The sequence below is a fragment of the Pelophylax lessonae genome (assembly GCF_965119305.1).
Source record: "Pelophylax lessonae genome assembly, chromosome: 4".
In the NCBI taxonomy this organism is placed as follows: domain Eukaryota; kingdom Metazoa; phylum Chordata; class Amphibia; order Anura; family Ranidae; genus Pelophylax; species Pelophylax lessonae.
Window position 1 is genome coordinate 538,879,254 of NC_138771.1, and position 17,025 is coordinate 538,896,278.

General features: G+C 43.2%; 1 protein-coding gene across 1 annotated transcript in view; it reads left to right on the forward strand.

The window, feature by feature from the left end:
- Positions 1 to 17,025, forward strand: part of RASSF2 (Ras association domain family member 2) — a 112,976-nt gene that overhangs the window by 49,591 nt on the left and 46,360 nt on the right. The window lies entirely within an intron of this gene.

Consider the following 17,025-nt stretch of genomic DNA (forward strand, 5'->3'; position numbering starts at 1 on the left):
GCTTGCTGACTTTCTAGCACCCAGAGGGGGATTTCAGCAGCAACAGTCTCTAGGATCCCTGTACGAAGTCTGTACTCATAAGTATCTTGTCCGCAGGTCACCTTCTCCCGTAGTACCAGATGGGATCCATGGACATCCTCCCTCAGTCAGTCCTCAAGAGTCCCTGGGTTTCAGCATCTCTGACTATGGCCTTCAGGTCGACCACCTGAGGCTGCATGGCAGCCTGCACTAAGGAGAGGCAACAGCCCTCTGGAAACTGGTTGCAGTTTCAGTCTTGATTAGGGAGCACAGATAAGGGGGTACCACTGGTCTTGATTTTCAGCCACTGATAAGGGGTTGCCACCAGTCTTCCTGTATGAGGCCTTGGGCAGCAGGGGAATTGAATGTAGGCAATGGTGATCGACGTGGCGGGGGAATTTCATGGAACTTGCACTGCGTGGCTCTCTCTTTAGTAACTGAAGGCCAGTGGGAGGGAGAGGAGGAGAAGCCGACTGCTGCAGGGAGAGCCAAACAGGTGGATCAGTTTCAGTAATCCCCCCCCCCCCCGTTATGCCAATCACCCAGCTGCCTGGGTCTTTCTGTGTGCCCCCCACCCACACTGCTGGCAGCTTCCCTCCTCTCCCTCCCACCAGCTGCTGTGGGCACACACGGGGATGTTTCAGGATGGAGAGTGGGGGAAGAGGCCAGAAAATGTCATAATTACCAACCCCCTCCTTTCCTGAGTAAACACAATGAGTATGTTCACTGTGCTATTTCATAACTTATGCATAGTAAACTGTGTTTACTATGCTTTAGTTTGTGAATTAACAGGATCTTCTATACAGCTTTCTGTTCATTCACTGTCCAGTGCCGTAAAAGTGACTGGGGAATCTGTATCTTCAGTCTTTCTCTCATTCAAAAGTGAAACATCGGGGGTCCGTTTAACCCTTAATAAATCACTAAAGCCACCTCACCAACAATTCTGTGAAAAAAGGAATACAAAATAATAAAAAAAATGTAAATAAGAAAAAAAAAAACAAAAGAAAAAAAAAAACAAAGGGCTCATTCACATGGGTTTTCTGGCTGGAGATGCCTGTTACTATGAGGATATAGTGACTGTACGAACACAGTTACAAGTTCTAATTTGACAGGTATGCAGATGTGGGTGAGTGGCCCCGAATGCACACTGTCTGTGTTGGGGACCGTAGACCTGCATCCATACGCCTGCCAAATTCAGACCTGCGGCTGTGTTTGTACAGCTGGTGTGTTCCCATAGCATAACATAGCTTGCCTACACATGATTACATGTGTTAGACACTGTCTGCAACACGATCTGTGAATGGGGGAGAGAATTCCGTGACTGATCTGACTCTCCTTCATTCATTTGTGTTACAGGCAGTGTCAAACATTCTCAATCAATCCATTGCAGTGCTGGAAGTTCAGATATAGAAAGAGGACGGGTAACCCTGTAGTGAAGATTTCTCCAGGACTCAGCAGCCTGGACAAGGTGGTACATACTTCATTACAGATACTGTAAGTGCTGGGACTAAAGTAAATGGAAGCTCCCCAGGCAGAGGCGTAACTAGAACCTTCAGGGCCCAGGTGCAAGAAACAATGAAGGGCCCTGCGGTGGGCCCCCTTCCTGCCATCTTGGGGCCTCCCCACGGGGGTGGAATGCCAAGGCCCGGTCGCAAGTGTGACCTTTGCGATCCTGGAAGTTCACCTACTGGTGTCAGTAGTTTTTATTTTTTGGTATTTTAATTGTATTATTTTTTATCATTTTATTTTATTTTTTTTTTACAATGTCACTGACTATGTCTCTGTCCATTCAGAAAAGAGAAAAGGAAGGAGCTGGTAAATTACTGACCCCCTCCTGGTTCTCTATTGTGACACATCCCCTTCAGCAGCTGGCAGGAGGAGGGGGGGGCAGCTGCTGAAGGGGATGTGTCACAATACTTTAGTCCCAGCTACAGGAGGAAAAAGGAGGATAGTGATTTCTCTACATGCTGCCCCCACCTATCTAGGTGTATAGCTGGAGCATGGGGCCCGGGTTGCAATTGCAATCCCTGTAGTTACACCCCTGTCCCCAGATGAATCTGACTAATTGTTGTAGTTTTAGAAGTCCCCTGACCACCTTTTTGTAAACAGCAGGGCCTCTTTTCCACTGTTTTTTTTTTTTTTTTTACATTTTTTCAGAAAATTATAGAGAATACTGTTCTATTTAAACAGCTCAGCTGCAGTCTCACATTAACCAGCAGGTGGTGCTGCAGGTGAATCTTGAAGTCACCGCTCCTGACAGCAGGAAAACATGGGTAGCTGTCTGGTTAGGTAGAATCCATGTTCTGTTTGAGATATCTAGATTATTCCTGTGCTTTTTGGTTTTACTGGGAATGTACTGTATGTAAGACACCATTGTGAGGCATAGCATGTGTACAGAGCATGTGATTTACAATTTTCACATGTAGAGCTATTAGACATACAGTAACAAAAGGTCACTTGTATACTGTATCTGGAGATACAAATTTGACTTTACTTTCACCTCCTACTGTTTTTATTACCGTACATATTAATGATCACTTCTTGCTGCTGAAAATAAAGATCCCTCAAACTAGAAAATATGTGAGGAGTTGGGCATCAAATGCTCTAAAATCCGAGAACAAAAATGTACTATATTGCAGCTTCGTCCTTAGAGCTGGGAGCTGCATTAGCATTCTTTTTTTCAGACCAAATACATTGCAAGTACAAAAAAACACACGTTGATTTTTTTTTGCCAGGAAATTGAGTGTCCTTGTACCTTCCTTTGGACTGAACTCCTATGTTATACAATGCTATCAACTTTCCCAGCTGTCCTGTTAACTAGTTCTAGTTAACTAGTTCTGTTCTTTCCTGTGCTGTTAACTAGCCACTTGCCAACCGCCGCCCGACTATATATGGCGGCGGTCAGCCCCTCCCAGGCAAAGTGACATACCGGTAGGGGGTGAGCGCGCGCCGCCGGAGGCGCGCTCCCGCCCCCGCTCGTACCCGAAGAAGCCGGCGCGTGTGACTTGCGATCGTCGGGTAGAGAGGGAGAAAGGCAGGTGGCTAATGTAAACAAAGCCGCCTGTCACTCTCCCCTGTGTAAAAGCACAGATCACTCGGTCCTGTTATGTAGGACCGTTGATTTGTGCTGTTACACACACACAGCCACATCCAATGACAGTAAGAAACACGCCCCTAGGGACACACTTAACCCCTCCCTCTCCAATAAAGTTAACCCCTTCCCTCCCAGTGTCATTTTTACAGTAACAGTGCATATGTATAGCACTGATTACTGTAGTAATGTCACTGGTACCCCCAAAAGTGTCAAAAATGTCAGTCAAGGGTCCAATCTGTCCGCCGCAATGTCGCAGTACCGCAAAAAAATCGCAGATCGCCGCCATTACTCGTTAAAAAAAAAAAAACAACAAAAATGACAAAAATCTTTCCCTTAGTTACCGGTAGTAAACGCAATAACGTTTGCGCAAACCAATCAAAATATGCTTATTGTGATTTTTTTTTACCAAACATATGTAGCAGAAAACAAATTGGCCAAAAATTTAAAAAAAATTTGATTTTTACATTTTTTTTGGGGAATTTCATATAAAAAAATGTGAAAAATATTGTTATTTTTGCAAAATTGTCGCTCTTTTTTTGTTTATAGTGCATGATCAAAAAATCGCACAGGTGATCAAATACCACCAAAAGAAAGCTCTGTTTGTGGGAAAAAAAGGACGTCAAATTCATTTGGGTACAGCGTCGCACGTCCGCGCAATTGTCCGTTAAAGTCACGCAGTGCCGAATCGCAAAGTATCCCCTGGTCAGGAAGGGGGTAAAATCTTCCGGGGCTTAAGTGGTTTAAAGAACACCATCATATCTATGTTATGAAGATGTGGAGAGGTTGAGGTGTTCTTTTTCCAAACCAGGCAAGCTGCCTAGGATGACAACATTGTTCCTCCATAGATACAGTGCAGTAAGTGGATGTTGTCACTTTTGGTCAGGACTCAGGAAGTGTTTTCAGGCAGGTAAAAAAAATGGAAAAAACAAAATGGAAATCTAATGCAGCTACCACATACAAAGACTGGTGAGCTGCAATATATTAAATTTTTTTGTTTTTTATCCTGTGAATGTCAGGGTGACGGCCCCAAATCTACATCTTTAACAGGAACTGTAAAACTGCATGGATGCCAAGCTTTGTGGGAGCTTGTTGTTGCAAAATCAATCCCAGCGTCTGCTTTTTTTTCCAGTTTGTTTATTCAGAAAGGTGTCCCCACTGCCTAAAGTCAGTTTACAATTCTAGAAGAAAAAAAAAAGCTCAAACGAATTTATAATGTATGATCAAAATACTAGTGGTTAGACTTAGAATTGTTTCCTCTGAATATTGGGACTTTTTAGGCACCTTTTATGTTTGATCATACAAATGAAAAAATGTTTATAAAAAATATGTTTTATTAATACATGTTAAAAAATTGGTTATTAAATATACAAAAATACATGACAAAGTTCACAAGATAGAATATATGCATATTATGATGGACTTCTAATACACCCAACTGTGAAGGATGCGATGATGAAGTTGTAACTTCCTCTATCTGACGCATTTCAGAGAGCAGATGTCACGAGTTGGGGTCAGGCTCGAAGACCAGTAGCTATAGCAGTCGCAGGGCACACAGGAACCAGCAGGATAGGAACACTGACAGGTAACCCAGGCAGATGACGCAGGCTCAGATGACGCAGTACTTAGACGTAGTCTAAGTACTAACCGGTCTTCACCAGCGCTCCTGAAGGTGGAGATGGATTTTGCTGCGTGTTAGCACCAGGTCGCGGTCCTCAAGATCGCCCCACCAGGAGGTGAGCAAGTCAGAGTCCAGTAGCAGATAGGGATTAAGCTGAAGCATAGTCAAGGAGTAGCCAAAGGTCGGTAACCAGTAGTTGCAGGTTGGGATCAAACAGAAGAGTAGTCGAGGAACAAGCCAAGTGTCGATAACGGATGGTAGCAAAGATACAGACGGCAGCAGGAGAGACAAGCGAGATATCGGCTGTTGAAGGCACAATATTCTGGCGACCAGGAAGTGCAAAGACATGGCTTATAACAGGAAGTTCATAGGAGGAGCAAACGGTTCAAGGTTCAAGGCAATAAAGATTCACAGCAGGATCATTCAAGGATTTGTCCAGGGAGCTGTCCAGCATTCCAGGTAGCTCAGTGAGTAGAGTCATTGCCAGACACCATGGAGGTCCCAGGTTCAAGTCCGGGTCCTGACTAAGGATGATCGAACTTTTGAAAAGTTCGGTTCGGCCAGAACATCCGAACTTCCCGAAAGTTGGGCCCGGATTTCAGAACCCCATTGAAATCAATGGGACCCGAACTTCGGTAATCAAAAAACACCATTTTGAAGCCCCAAAACCCAAAAATGCCCCTAAAAAGTGCCTAGGGTTCTGGGTCATGCCCCATTAACTATTAATCAAACACAAAAAAGTTCTTAAAAATTGTAATTTTTGATAAAAAAAGCCAATTATTGAAAAAATTAAAAAAAACAAAAAAAGAGATTTTTTGATTTTTACTTTGGATTTCGTATCTGGGGGGTCTAAAAAGTGTACATGTGAAGTTTCAGCTCTGTAGCATGTCCAGAACCATAAAAAAAAAAGATCGTTTGTATTAGAAAACTTTCTGACCGGGGGTTGGCTCCGCTCCTGTAACACCTTGCCGGTTTCAAAGCAGGCATTTTTTTGGGTTCTTTGCAGTCAGGAAAAACATCTGAACTTGTGTATAGTGGTACTGTGCACAAGTTCAGATGTTTTGCCTGCCTCCAAAACCCCCCAAAAAATGCCAGCAAAAACACACCTGGGCATTTTTTTTTTTTTGACGCTAGCGTTTTTTTGGCATTTTTTTGGGTTCTTTTGAGGCAGGCAAAACATCTGAACTTGTGTATAGTGGTGTGTGTATATATATATATATATATATATATATATATATATATATATATATATATATATATACACATACATATATTTATATACACACCTAGACATATATAGGTGTGATAGTAGCAGAAATATATTACTGTAAATGATTTCATTAGCGCAAGCATATATTTCTGCTACTATCACACCTATATATGTCTAGGTGTGTATATAAATATATGGATGTGTGTATATACACCACTATACACAAGTTCAGATGTTTTGCCTGCCTCCAAAACCCCCCAAAAAATGCCAGCAAAAACACACCTGGGCATTTTTTTTTTTTTTTTTGACGCTAGCATTTTTTTGGGTTCTTTTGAGGCAGGCAAAACATCTGAACATGTGTATAGGGGGTATATATAGACATGTATGTCTGAATATATACCCCTAGACATATATAGGTATGATAGTAGCAGAAATATATTACTGTAAATGATTTCATTAGCGCAAGCATTTATTTCTGCTACTATCACACCTATATATGTCTAGGGGTATATATACAGACATATATGTCTATATATACCCCCTATACACATGTTCAGATGTCATGTCTGACATCAAACATGTCCTCAAAAAACCACTGGCAGTGGCAGCCCCTGCAGCATAAAAAATGCTTGGCTGGTGAGAAGCCATATGCCTGTCCCGAAGCTATTCAGAGAAATGATCATTTCTCTATAGCGGTCACCCTGCTATGGAAGGGTTTTGTCACCCTGCCATAGCAGTCACTGCCAGTTAACCCTACACTACACTACGGTCCCCTGACACTTAACACTTTCCCTACAGAAACTAAATTTTTGAAGCTAACTTAAGTGTAATAGAGCACTCTAACTACACTAAATATCCCTTTCCTCACACTAAAAATAGCTAAATGACACTTTTAAAGTAAAATTAACAGAACTGCTTCCACTCTCTTCCATGTCCAGTATAACAATGCTAGGAATATGGCGGGGGCGATCTTATATACTGGGGGGCGTATTCACTAATGATTGGTCTAGGGACCCCCTAGTCACTCCAATCACATTCCTAGCATTCTCCTGCCCCCTCAATTGGCTTTTGCTAATGGTTCTGGTCCAATCACAGGCTTTTAAAGCCCATTTCCTGAAGCATTGCATTTTGGGCGGTTCTGGTTGCCGAATTCCGAACTTTTTGGGCAAAAAGTTCTAAATTCGGCCGAACCTCGAACACCCAATGTTCGGGCCAAACCGATGGTGGACCCGAACCGTTCGATCATCCCTAGTCCTGACAGCAGATACTCTCCTTCATCAGGGATATGGGAGGTGTCACTTAAAGTCAACCACATGGCATTGCATGTAGAGAATACCTGTATCCTCTTAAAAAAAAAATCTGAAGCTTCTGCTTGTCCACCCAGTTTTTGACACCCTATATTTCATAGGAAAACAATGGTGGGGAGTTGTAATTTTAGAATTTTTTTGTGGTAAAACAGCCACAAGTGTGGAAACCAAGTATCATTGAGACCTGAAAGACTCCATCCCTGAAACACCAAGACTATAATAAATGTGCTCAGGTTGGATTCAAGTATTGCATTCCCTGGAAACTGTTATCAGGATGGTGGGTAGTAAGGTGTCATTGGTTGGAAGCACACAGCCAATGACACCATACTGCACCCCATCCTGATAACCACTAGTTTCCAGGGAATTCAATACTTAAATCCAACCTGAGCACATTCATTACATTCTTGGAGTTTCAGTGATGGAGTCTTTCAGGTCTCAGTGACACCTGGTTTCCACCCTTGTGCCTGTTTTACCTCAAAAAATTCTAAAATTGCAACTCCCTGCCATTGTGTTCCTATGAACAAGCCTCATATAGGGTTTCAAAAATTGGGTGGACAAGCAGAAGCTTCAGATTTTGTCTTTAAGAGGATTCATGTAATGTCTACATGCAATGCCATGTAATTGACTTTAAGTGACAACTCCCATACCCCTGATGGAGAGTTTTTTTTTTCTCTCTGAAACGTGTCGGTGGAGGAAGTTACAACTTCATCTTCCCACCCTTCACAGTTAGTGTATTCGCAGTCCATCATATGTATACATTGTGTCGTGTGAACACTGGCATGCATTTTTTTGTATATGTAATAACCAATTTTTTAACCTGTATTAATAAAATGTATAATTTTTTTTAAAAAACATTTTTTAATTTGTATGATCAAAGATAAAATTGCCTAAAAAGTCCCAATATTCAGGGGAAACAGTTTTGTATAATATATAATGTATGTGTTATTTGCAGTTATTCTTCAGCAAATAAGAGCCGTTTTCCATTCTCACCGGTTATCATTTACAGAAAATAAGTAAAAGCGGAACTTCACTCAAAAGGGGAAACTCCACTTGTCTGCCTCCCTATAATGTGTTACAAGACATTTACTATAGGACAGACTGCAACAAATTGTCCACTCTTATCTTGTCTGATGGTCTTTTTATGAATTGATGGAGTTGTTATAACGTCTATAAAGCTCATGTGCTGATTAACACAGAACACTCCCTGATTCTTTTCTGGTTACACTTAAGCCTCGTACACACCACACCAGCAGGCTGAACAAAAAAAAATTACAGCTCAGGTTGGAGCCGCTGTAATTAACTATGCGATGTTAGTACAGCAATCTCCCTCTGCTGTTCTATTGTATTCTGACATGGGGCTGGCCCCCCACCAGAACACTCCAGTCAGCGCGCTCAGCCATTGACTGAGAGTGATGATCGGGAGCCGATCAGAAGACCTTTTTCGGCCATGCCCCTCCTGTGAAACTCTGTGTATATTTCTCTTCAGGTTGAATATTGTTCATTCATACAGAAAAGCATGAAGCAGGAAAATAATGCATTATGGCTAGTAGATACTCATTTACTATTAGCTCTATCTAGTGTCCATAATGTGGTATTTTCCTGATTCATTCTTTTTGTCACGTACCTAGTAGCAGAGTTGTATAAAGTACTCAAAACCCATACTTGAGTAAAAGTACAAGTGCTCGATCAAAAAGTGACTTGAGTAGAAGTACTAAAGTATTCAACATTTTTTGTACTTAAGTATTGCAAGTAGTTTTTTTTTACAAATTTTGCTACTCAAGTACTGAAAGTAAAAGTACCAGTAGTTTTGAAAAAAAAATTGCTACTCAAGTACTGAAAGTAAAAGTACAAGTACTGTGTTATGTACTTATTGAAGAAAGAAGTCAAAAATTTGAACATCATATTGTTTTTTATTATTTCAAATGCAGCTTTTATTTATACATACAGTAGCATTTATTTTCGTATGGCTGATAACACACATGTTTTGAGCTTCATGAAACCTGCCATCTACTGTTCTGGCAGTGGTAATTTTTATAATAGTAATGAGTAACTATGCAGCACAAAAAAAAAATATCGGAGTAGAAGTATTGAAATCATCCAAAAAATGTAGTGAAGTAAAAGTGAAAGTAGGAGAAAAAAATTCTACTCTAGGAAAGTACAGGTACCGCCTTTCGGGACTTAAGTACAGTAGTGAAGTAGTTCTACTTAGTTACTATACATCTGTGCCTAGTAGAGGCCGAACTGTAGAGAGGGCTCTCCCTTACACTTTCTGTCCGGTTTGTTCCCCTGAGATTGATGACAGGGTAGGACAGGACACAGACTGTCATGGGTGTCTGTAGTAACTCCTGGCCAGCTGCAGAAATAGATCTTGAGATGAAGAGGAAGCTGAAGAACAGGAACTTGTACTGGATGTCATCACAGGACTTGCAGAAGCAAGAGGCAGGAATGTGGTCAGACAAGCAGAAGTTGTAGTGGGCAGGCAGCAGAGGTACAGATTCGTTAGACAAGAGTGTAAACAGGAGCCAGACCAAGGTAAGTATCACAGGGGCAGAAGATGATGTGAAGAGATAAGCAAGCAGGGCCGGATTAAGAGCATCATGGGCTTGGTGCTGAGGATTTTGAAGGGCCTTAAGGGCCGTGCCTTGGCATGCACCCAGAGGAGGAAGGGTGCAGCCATGCATGCCTAATTCAACATGGGATGCTGTCTCTGAAGCCCATAAACACATCCATGCATCGGCAACTGTCCCTCCTTGTCCGGCCTTCGTGCTGTGTGGGGAGGTTCTGAGGGAGCTGCCTGGGGAAGCGAGCATAGAAGCCAGACTTCTGTGTTTACAAGTGACAGAAGAGCGGTAACAGTGAATATGGCCAACCCGGGGCCTATATTAAGGTAGGGGCCTGGAGCTGCAGCTCCAATAGCCCCTATGTTAATCTGGCCCTGTAAGCAAGGTGTAGGAGGAGTGAAGAAGCAAGCCAAAGGTCAGGTACCGGGGGACTCGAGATCAAGTGTAGTCAGAAAGCAAAACTGGGTATGTCATGGGGCAAGCAGGGTCTGCTCACTGGTCTCAGAATTTGATAACCCCAGAATGCTCTTGAGGCTTGCAGTCCTTTAAAAAGGTGACTGAGTGCCAAATTCAATTCAAATCTGCATTAATATGCACATGTGTGGATGTTTGTACAGCCCTGATTCTGCACATTTTTGTGGACCTTTCTGCATGCATGTGCAGTTCTTTGAACACGGGCAGGAACTCAGTCTTCCTATCACTATTCTTGTATGCAAAATATCTAATTCTGGAGCGAAAATAGCTTCAAAGTTGCTAGCATTTGCACAGACCGGATGAACATGCAGTTTCACAGGCTGAAGAACTCTGTGATTTTTTTTTTTTATAAAAACGCCTCTTATTGTAACTTAATCTGAACTTGAGATTTTTTTAATAGAGAAGGAAAAGGTCATAACCTATGTTTTAATTGTGTTTGCTTTCCTGTTGGAGAAGTTTCACTTCCTTCCATCTCCAAGAGAGGAAGTGATGAGAAATCTGTCCAAAGATGACCATATTCTGGTAAGGGTTCTTCCAGACATAAACAATGGCACACAGGAGGCCTCAATTTCATGAGAAGAAAACAAATCACAGCCACTGCAACTTCTGTACAGAAGTTCAATCTTGATAATGTGAGTGGTTTTGGTTCCTGCCCCTAGACACAGTTATTGTCAGTCTTGTGTTGCCTGACATCAGATGTTTGCTCTCAATTAAAATGATGACTTTGTCATGGCAAATAACTTCACAGTACCCCTGGGTTTTCTTGCCACCAACACACTGAGCATGCACGGTCAACTGTCTTGAACATGACTGCTTGGGAGCTATGCAATGTGCTCCAACCTGTCTTCCCTCTGCTGGGAAATTAACCTTGAGTGGTTCATGCGTGCCCTAAATTAGGCTGAAATGCTTCGAGCCATGCTGACAAAGTTCTCACTAGGACAGTAGGTGAAAGGAAATCTCAGTGGGGACTTAAAGTGAACATAAATTATATCATTATTCCCATAAAATAATGTATACAAATCAATACTTAATGGCCCTGTAATACATTTGTCATTCTCTATGCACACTACAAATCCCATAGTTCCTAGTTTATCTCTGGAGCAAGCAAGAGTGGGTAACAAGATATGTACAATAAGCGCTCAGGATCAAAGTAGATGATTATGATGAATAAAGAGACAGTCCATGAAGTTCATTTAAAGGAAGGTCCATATAGGATATGTATTATACAATGAAAAGTAATGGAAGGGGAGAAGGATAAGGGAAGCAGCAAAAGGACTAATAACCTCTGGGTAAGAGATCAATACAAAGTTCATAAAGTTCATTCCAAGAGATGTCCATATGGGATTCCCATAAAAAAGTTAAACGGGAGGGGGGGAGTGGAAGAGTAGCAAGGCAAAGGATTAAAAATGTGCAGGACACTTAGGTCCGAAGATATTCTCAGAGGTAGAAGCCAACTCTGTATAGCTAATGATCAAGAGAAAACAGAAAAGCTCCTTTTAAGTGTAGTAGTTATGCACAGAAAAGTGGTAAAAAAATGAAACGCTCACAAGAGGGAGAATTAAACAGGCTCATAATTAGAAATGGATGTCTTGGTGGAGTACATGCCAATCCAAACTTGCCGGCTGCTCCCTGTCGTTTCCGGATGACGGAAATGGAGGGCAGTGTGGAGAGCAGCGTCCCTGGAAGGCATCTAACTTTGTCGGGATACAGAAGACACGACACATTTCTTTTTTCAAATTCTTTATTGAAATATTCAAAGATAACAAAAACAAGTGTCCCATACGGTAGCATTAGAAAGTGTAGTATGACAGAAACATAACTGACTGCAGGTCAGTGATAAAAGCATCATTGAGCAAAAAAACGTAGACCATCAGCATTCCGAAAAGGAGAGACAGTAAAAAGAGGACTCATGTAATCACATAAGCGTGTAACTCAACATAGTGCGATTATAATGCACCTCAGCACAGCAACAGAGTTGTGGGTCAGAACATCCACTTAAAGATGAGCATTGAGGTAAGTATGCCTCGGTATTCAGTGCGTGAGGCAAATGCCTAGATAAACCTTTTCTCACCGGGAAAACAAAATGATGTGTAAAAGTCACACGGGGGTAGAATGAAGTTATATAGTGCATGTGAAAGGGATAGAGGGGGAACACAGGTGGGTGGGAGGCAAGGAAGGGTGGGGACGGGGACGGGGGGGGGTAAAAGTGGCGGAAGAAAAGATAGCAGCTAAGCGGGTAAGGGAGACAGATAAAGGAGGGGGGCAGGGGGGGATTCCGGGTGGATCCCGTGCAGTCTTCCGAGTTCGCAGTGTGCAAGGTTCAGACTGCATCCTGTAAGGCTCTGCCTTCATCCGAAAGGATGAACGTATTCCAACATCCCCAAGTCGCCGTGTATTGTTCCCTCCTGCCCTGTGAGGTCATCACCAGGTCCTCAAAATCATTAATTTGTTTAACTCTGGACAGAAAAGCGGTATCGAAGGAGGGGTCGTAGATTTCCCACACAATCCAATGCACCCCTTAGCTGTGTTGAGGAGGTGGCGCAGGACCGATTTCTTATAGCGCTGTGGGGGGATGGTCCATACAGTGCAGCAAAAGAAAGCAGGGTCGTCCTGGAGGACAACATCAGTCACATTTTGGGATATTTTCCGTACGTCAGACCAGAAATTCTGCAGCCGGGGACAGCTCCAAAACATATGGAGCATGGTACCCCGGTCTCCCAGGCATCGCCAGCATCTGTCCGATGCCTCGGGAAAGAAGCCGGCTATCCGAGCTGGAGTGTAGTACCAATGCGTCATCAGTTTGTAATTGGTCTCCTGGAGACGTGTGCAGATCGAGGAGCGCAAAGAGAATCGAATAATATTTTTGCGCTGGGTCCCCGTGAAGGTCCTCTGCAGTTCCCCCTCCCACTTCAAGAGTCCCGGGAGGACAAAGTCCCCCGGGGGCTCCGAAAGTATGGAGTAGAGCTGGGATAGGGCGTGAGGCAGGGGGGTGTCCCCCGAAATAAGGATCTCCAGGGGCGTCAATGGTCTCTCGAAGAGTGAGCGTGACCCCAGCCCTCGGAGAAAATGCAGCAGCTGAAGCGCCTGCCACCTGGTAAGTACAAACGGGCCACCCTCAGCTGTCAACTGCATTAGGGAGGGCCAAAACGCAGCGGCCCCAAAGTGTTGAACTCAGAAACGCCCCAGAGCCAAGAGCACTCGAAACCTCCCTCCATCACAACCCGTCGGGAAGGCCATGTTTCCCAGAACCGGAAACATGGGTGAGTGCACAGTCCGGGCAGCCCCAGGGGCCAGGATCCGGGCGCAGATCCGGAGGGTCGGGCCAATAAGGGGGTGCCGCTTGACCTGATCAGGCACCAAGCCCAGGCACCGCGGTGCACCCGGGAGATGGACATGGACATCTCCAGCGTCTTCCACATCTTCAGTTTAGCGTGTCTGCACCAGTCCACGAGTCTGTTGAGGTGGGCCGCTTGGTAGTACCTCTTCACATCCGGGACTGCCACGCCGCCATAAGATTTGGGTAGTATGAGTATGCGCCTAGCCAGTCTGGGCCGTCGACCCGCCCAGATAAATTTGGTGAAGGCAGATTCCACCTGCTTAAAAAAGATGGCAGGGACAGACACCGCAAAACGCCTGGAACAAGTAAAGATATTTCGGCAATATGGACATCTTGAGGATGTTGCAGCGACCAAACCAGGAGTGCAGTCCAGTCGACCATTTTGTCCTCAGAGCGCGGGTGGAGGTCAGAAGAGGGGGGAAAGTTCAGGCGATAAACGTCCCCAGGGTTCGGTGGAAGCAAAGTGCCCAAGTATTTGAGTGCAGGATCAGCCCATTTAAAAGGAAAGCTGTGGCAGAGAGAGTCCCGGGTCCGCTCCGGCAGGGCCACTCCCATGGCCTCCGACTTGTGATAGTTGATCTCAAGATGGGAAACCGCCCCATAAAGGTCGAACTCACGGAGGAGATTAGGCAGTGAGATCAAGGGGTTGGTCAGGGAGAAAAGAAGGTCATCGGCATAAGCAGACGACACGTTTCTTATGAGTCTGTTTAATTCTCCCTCTTGTGAGCGTTTAATTTGCTCTTTTCCTTTTTTCTGTGCATAATAAATACAACACTTGGAGGCGCTTTTCTGTTTTCCCTTTATCATAAGCAAGAGAGGGTGGCTACCTTCCTACATACAGCGGGATCATGGAGAATAAATGTACCCACCCTCTAACATGAAGTTGGATCACAGCAGCAACAAAAAGGAATTTGGAGAGCAATAGAAGGTACTAGAACAGCATACATACTTGAACAGAAATTTATTATTTATTTATTTTTTTTAAACCAGTTTAGTGTCCCTTTTAAGCAGCTATGAAAATCCTGACATGATCAAACCAGTCACAAAAAAGGTTACTGTTTACATCTGAGAGGTCATGTTGTTCCCCCTCTTGGCCCACATGGTCTGTTTTTGTAGTTTGAGGAATAGGAAATACTTGGCTGAATTGTACTTTTTAAAAGTTAAATTACGATTACTATTAATTTGTCCCATGATGGTTCATGAATGTCCATATGTTAGAAATTCTGTATATAGCCTTACAGAACAGACAGTGCACAGTCCACATGGGCTACTGCAAACAGGAAACAGGAACTTTTTTCAGGGATTAGACCTAGAGCTTACCCTTCCAAATACGTCATTGATCGAAGCAAACTATGAAGTCTTGATGAGATGGTACATGGTCCTGGTGAGAGTGACAGCGTATGTTGCAGGGGCCTCTTCCTCTTGCTTTTGAGGTTGTGGTATGAAAGGCACAGTAATACATATTTGGTGGTCCTGTCCAAAAGTGAAACGCTTCTGGATCCATATTTATAGTTTAAGTTGAAGAAGGAACACCGAGATAGACAGGAAAACTTATAGCCTTCATTTTTACTGCAGCTAGGTTGTCAAAAGCTAGGTCCTGTAGGACACCCACAATCACTTTTGGTGAAAAACAGGTTATCGTGGATTATGGTGAATGAACGCCTCTGGGCAATCTTGCTAAACAAACAAGCAATGTTTGATAGTCTGGGAACCCTGGATAAAATACTTGTCTGACCCCTTGTAAGTTGTCAGGAATCAGACAGGTACATATCAGGGAGTGCACTTTCTTCCTCTTGGAACTCTCGTCTCCCTTTCTTTTTCTTTTTCCTCTTCGCTTACTCCTTTCTTTATACTCTCCCTGTAGAACCAGGAAGAAGTTACTAAACTCCATACTAGTGAACGAAACACTGAAGGGGTGGCTATAGCACCCTATTCAGGGGCATACTCTATGGTTAGTCATACTAGATCTCTTGGATTCCACAATAGGTGGGAAATGGGACACCGGCCTTGCAGCCATATTAATATGGTCTTCCCTCTCTCCTCCTCATATAGCATTTGGAGGAGCAATGGGGAAGCCAACAGCTAACTTTTTGTTACTTACATGTTACAGGAGTGTTATCTTTTTCTTTGATATGAATCATCGAGGATTGAGCAAAAATAGAAGTGCCGGTTAGAAGATGGCAAAATACTCTTTCCGACATGTAATTGTATGATGATGCAGATCTATGTAATATTTATTAAAGACCTTATATGTTTTTCTGTATTGAAAACTTCAATAAAAACATTGAAACAGACATAGAGCATACTATAAAATACAATTCTGTATTCCAACATCATAGCTGTGCTTTGCTCCTTTATGGCAGCCAGGGGTAGCCATAGTAGAGCTTCACTTCTATTCTAAAAGATGCATGCTTTTCATACATATGCTTTGTGGGCAGTGTACATGTTGCTCCCTTTTTCCTGACATGTAGCTGCAGGCAGAAAAGGGCATCATACCATATCTTGTGTGTGGTGACTGGTGTAACTGCCAGTTAAAGGCAGGAATTGCAGTTCATACATGCACCCCAATGTGCCTCTTAATCACTCATAGCCCACTACATACAACATATGTGTAAATGTGTGGTTTCTTATACAGACATTCAGTGTATATGCCTATGCTAGGGTTTAGGATCCATGTTCCATATGATATTATGTTAGAGCATTGCATGTCACAAGGCAGGGGCACTGGAGGGATTACATGTTCCTTGGAAGTTCACACAGATCTGTCGGGCTGTCCCCATGAATTTTTCATGGTATCAGCTGGTCACAGCCTGGCCACCTTAATAATTCAGGCAATTATTCTGCCACAGGCTCTGCATTGTCTACTGGATGCTGTGTTTATGGAAAACCTGTATTCTGAATGGCAGCAGAGATACACATACATGGAAGCAGATACCTAGGCAGCAGTGCCATCCTCTGGTCTCTGCTTCTTATTACACTGTGACAAGATAAACCGTAGAAAAAGAGGTGTACTTTAAAGGGAGAGACATACAGAGTCTTCCAGTGCAAACCTCCATTAAAAATGCTATTTGCCTGACTGTCCCTAGCTTCCATACTATGAAACAAGCCTGCTGATCAGGAAAGTTAGAGTGTAGTCAGAACTCAAAGCGGCATACTTTTACTGGGTGAGTGGCTTAGAAAGTCACCAGAAGCTAATATTTCAGGTATTTTTTTTTTTTTTTTAAATCTTTCCATTTCGTTCCTGCTTGGATAGTTGCCCATCTACTTCATTTTCCATAATTAAAAATGTCTGAAGAATTCAACATAGGCATTATGACTCCAGTCAAATAGCTTTTTCAGTGGGTAATCTTGGTAATCACCCCAATGCACCGAGTTGAACGACTGGTCCTGCGAAAATATCATGATC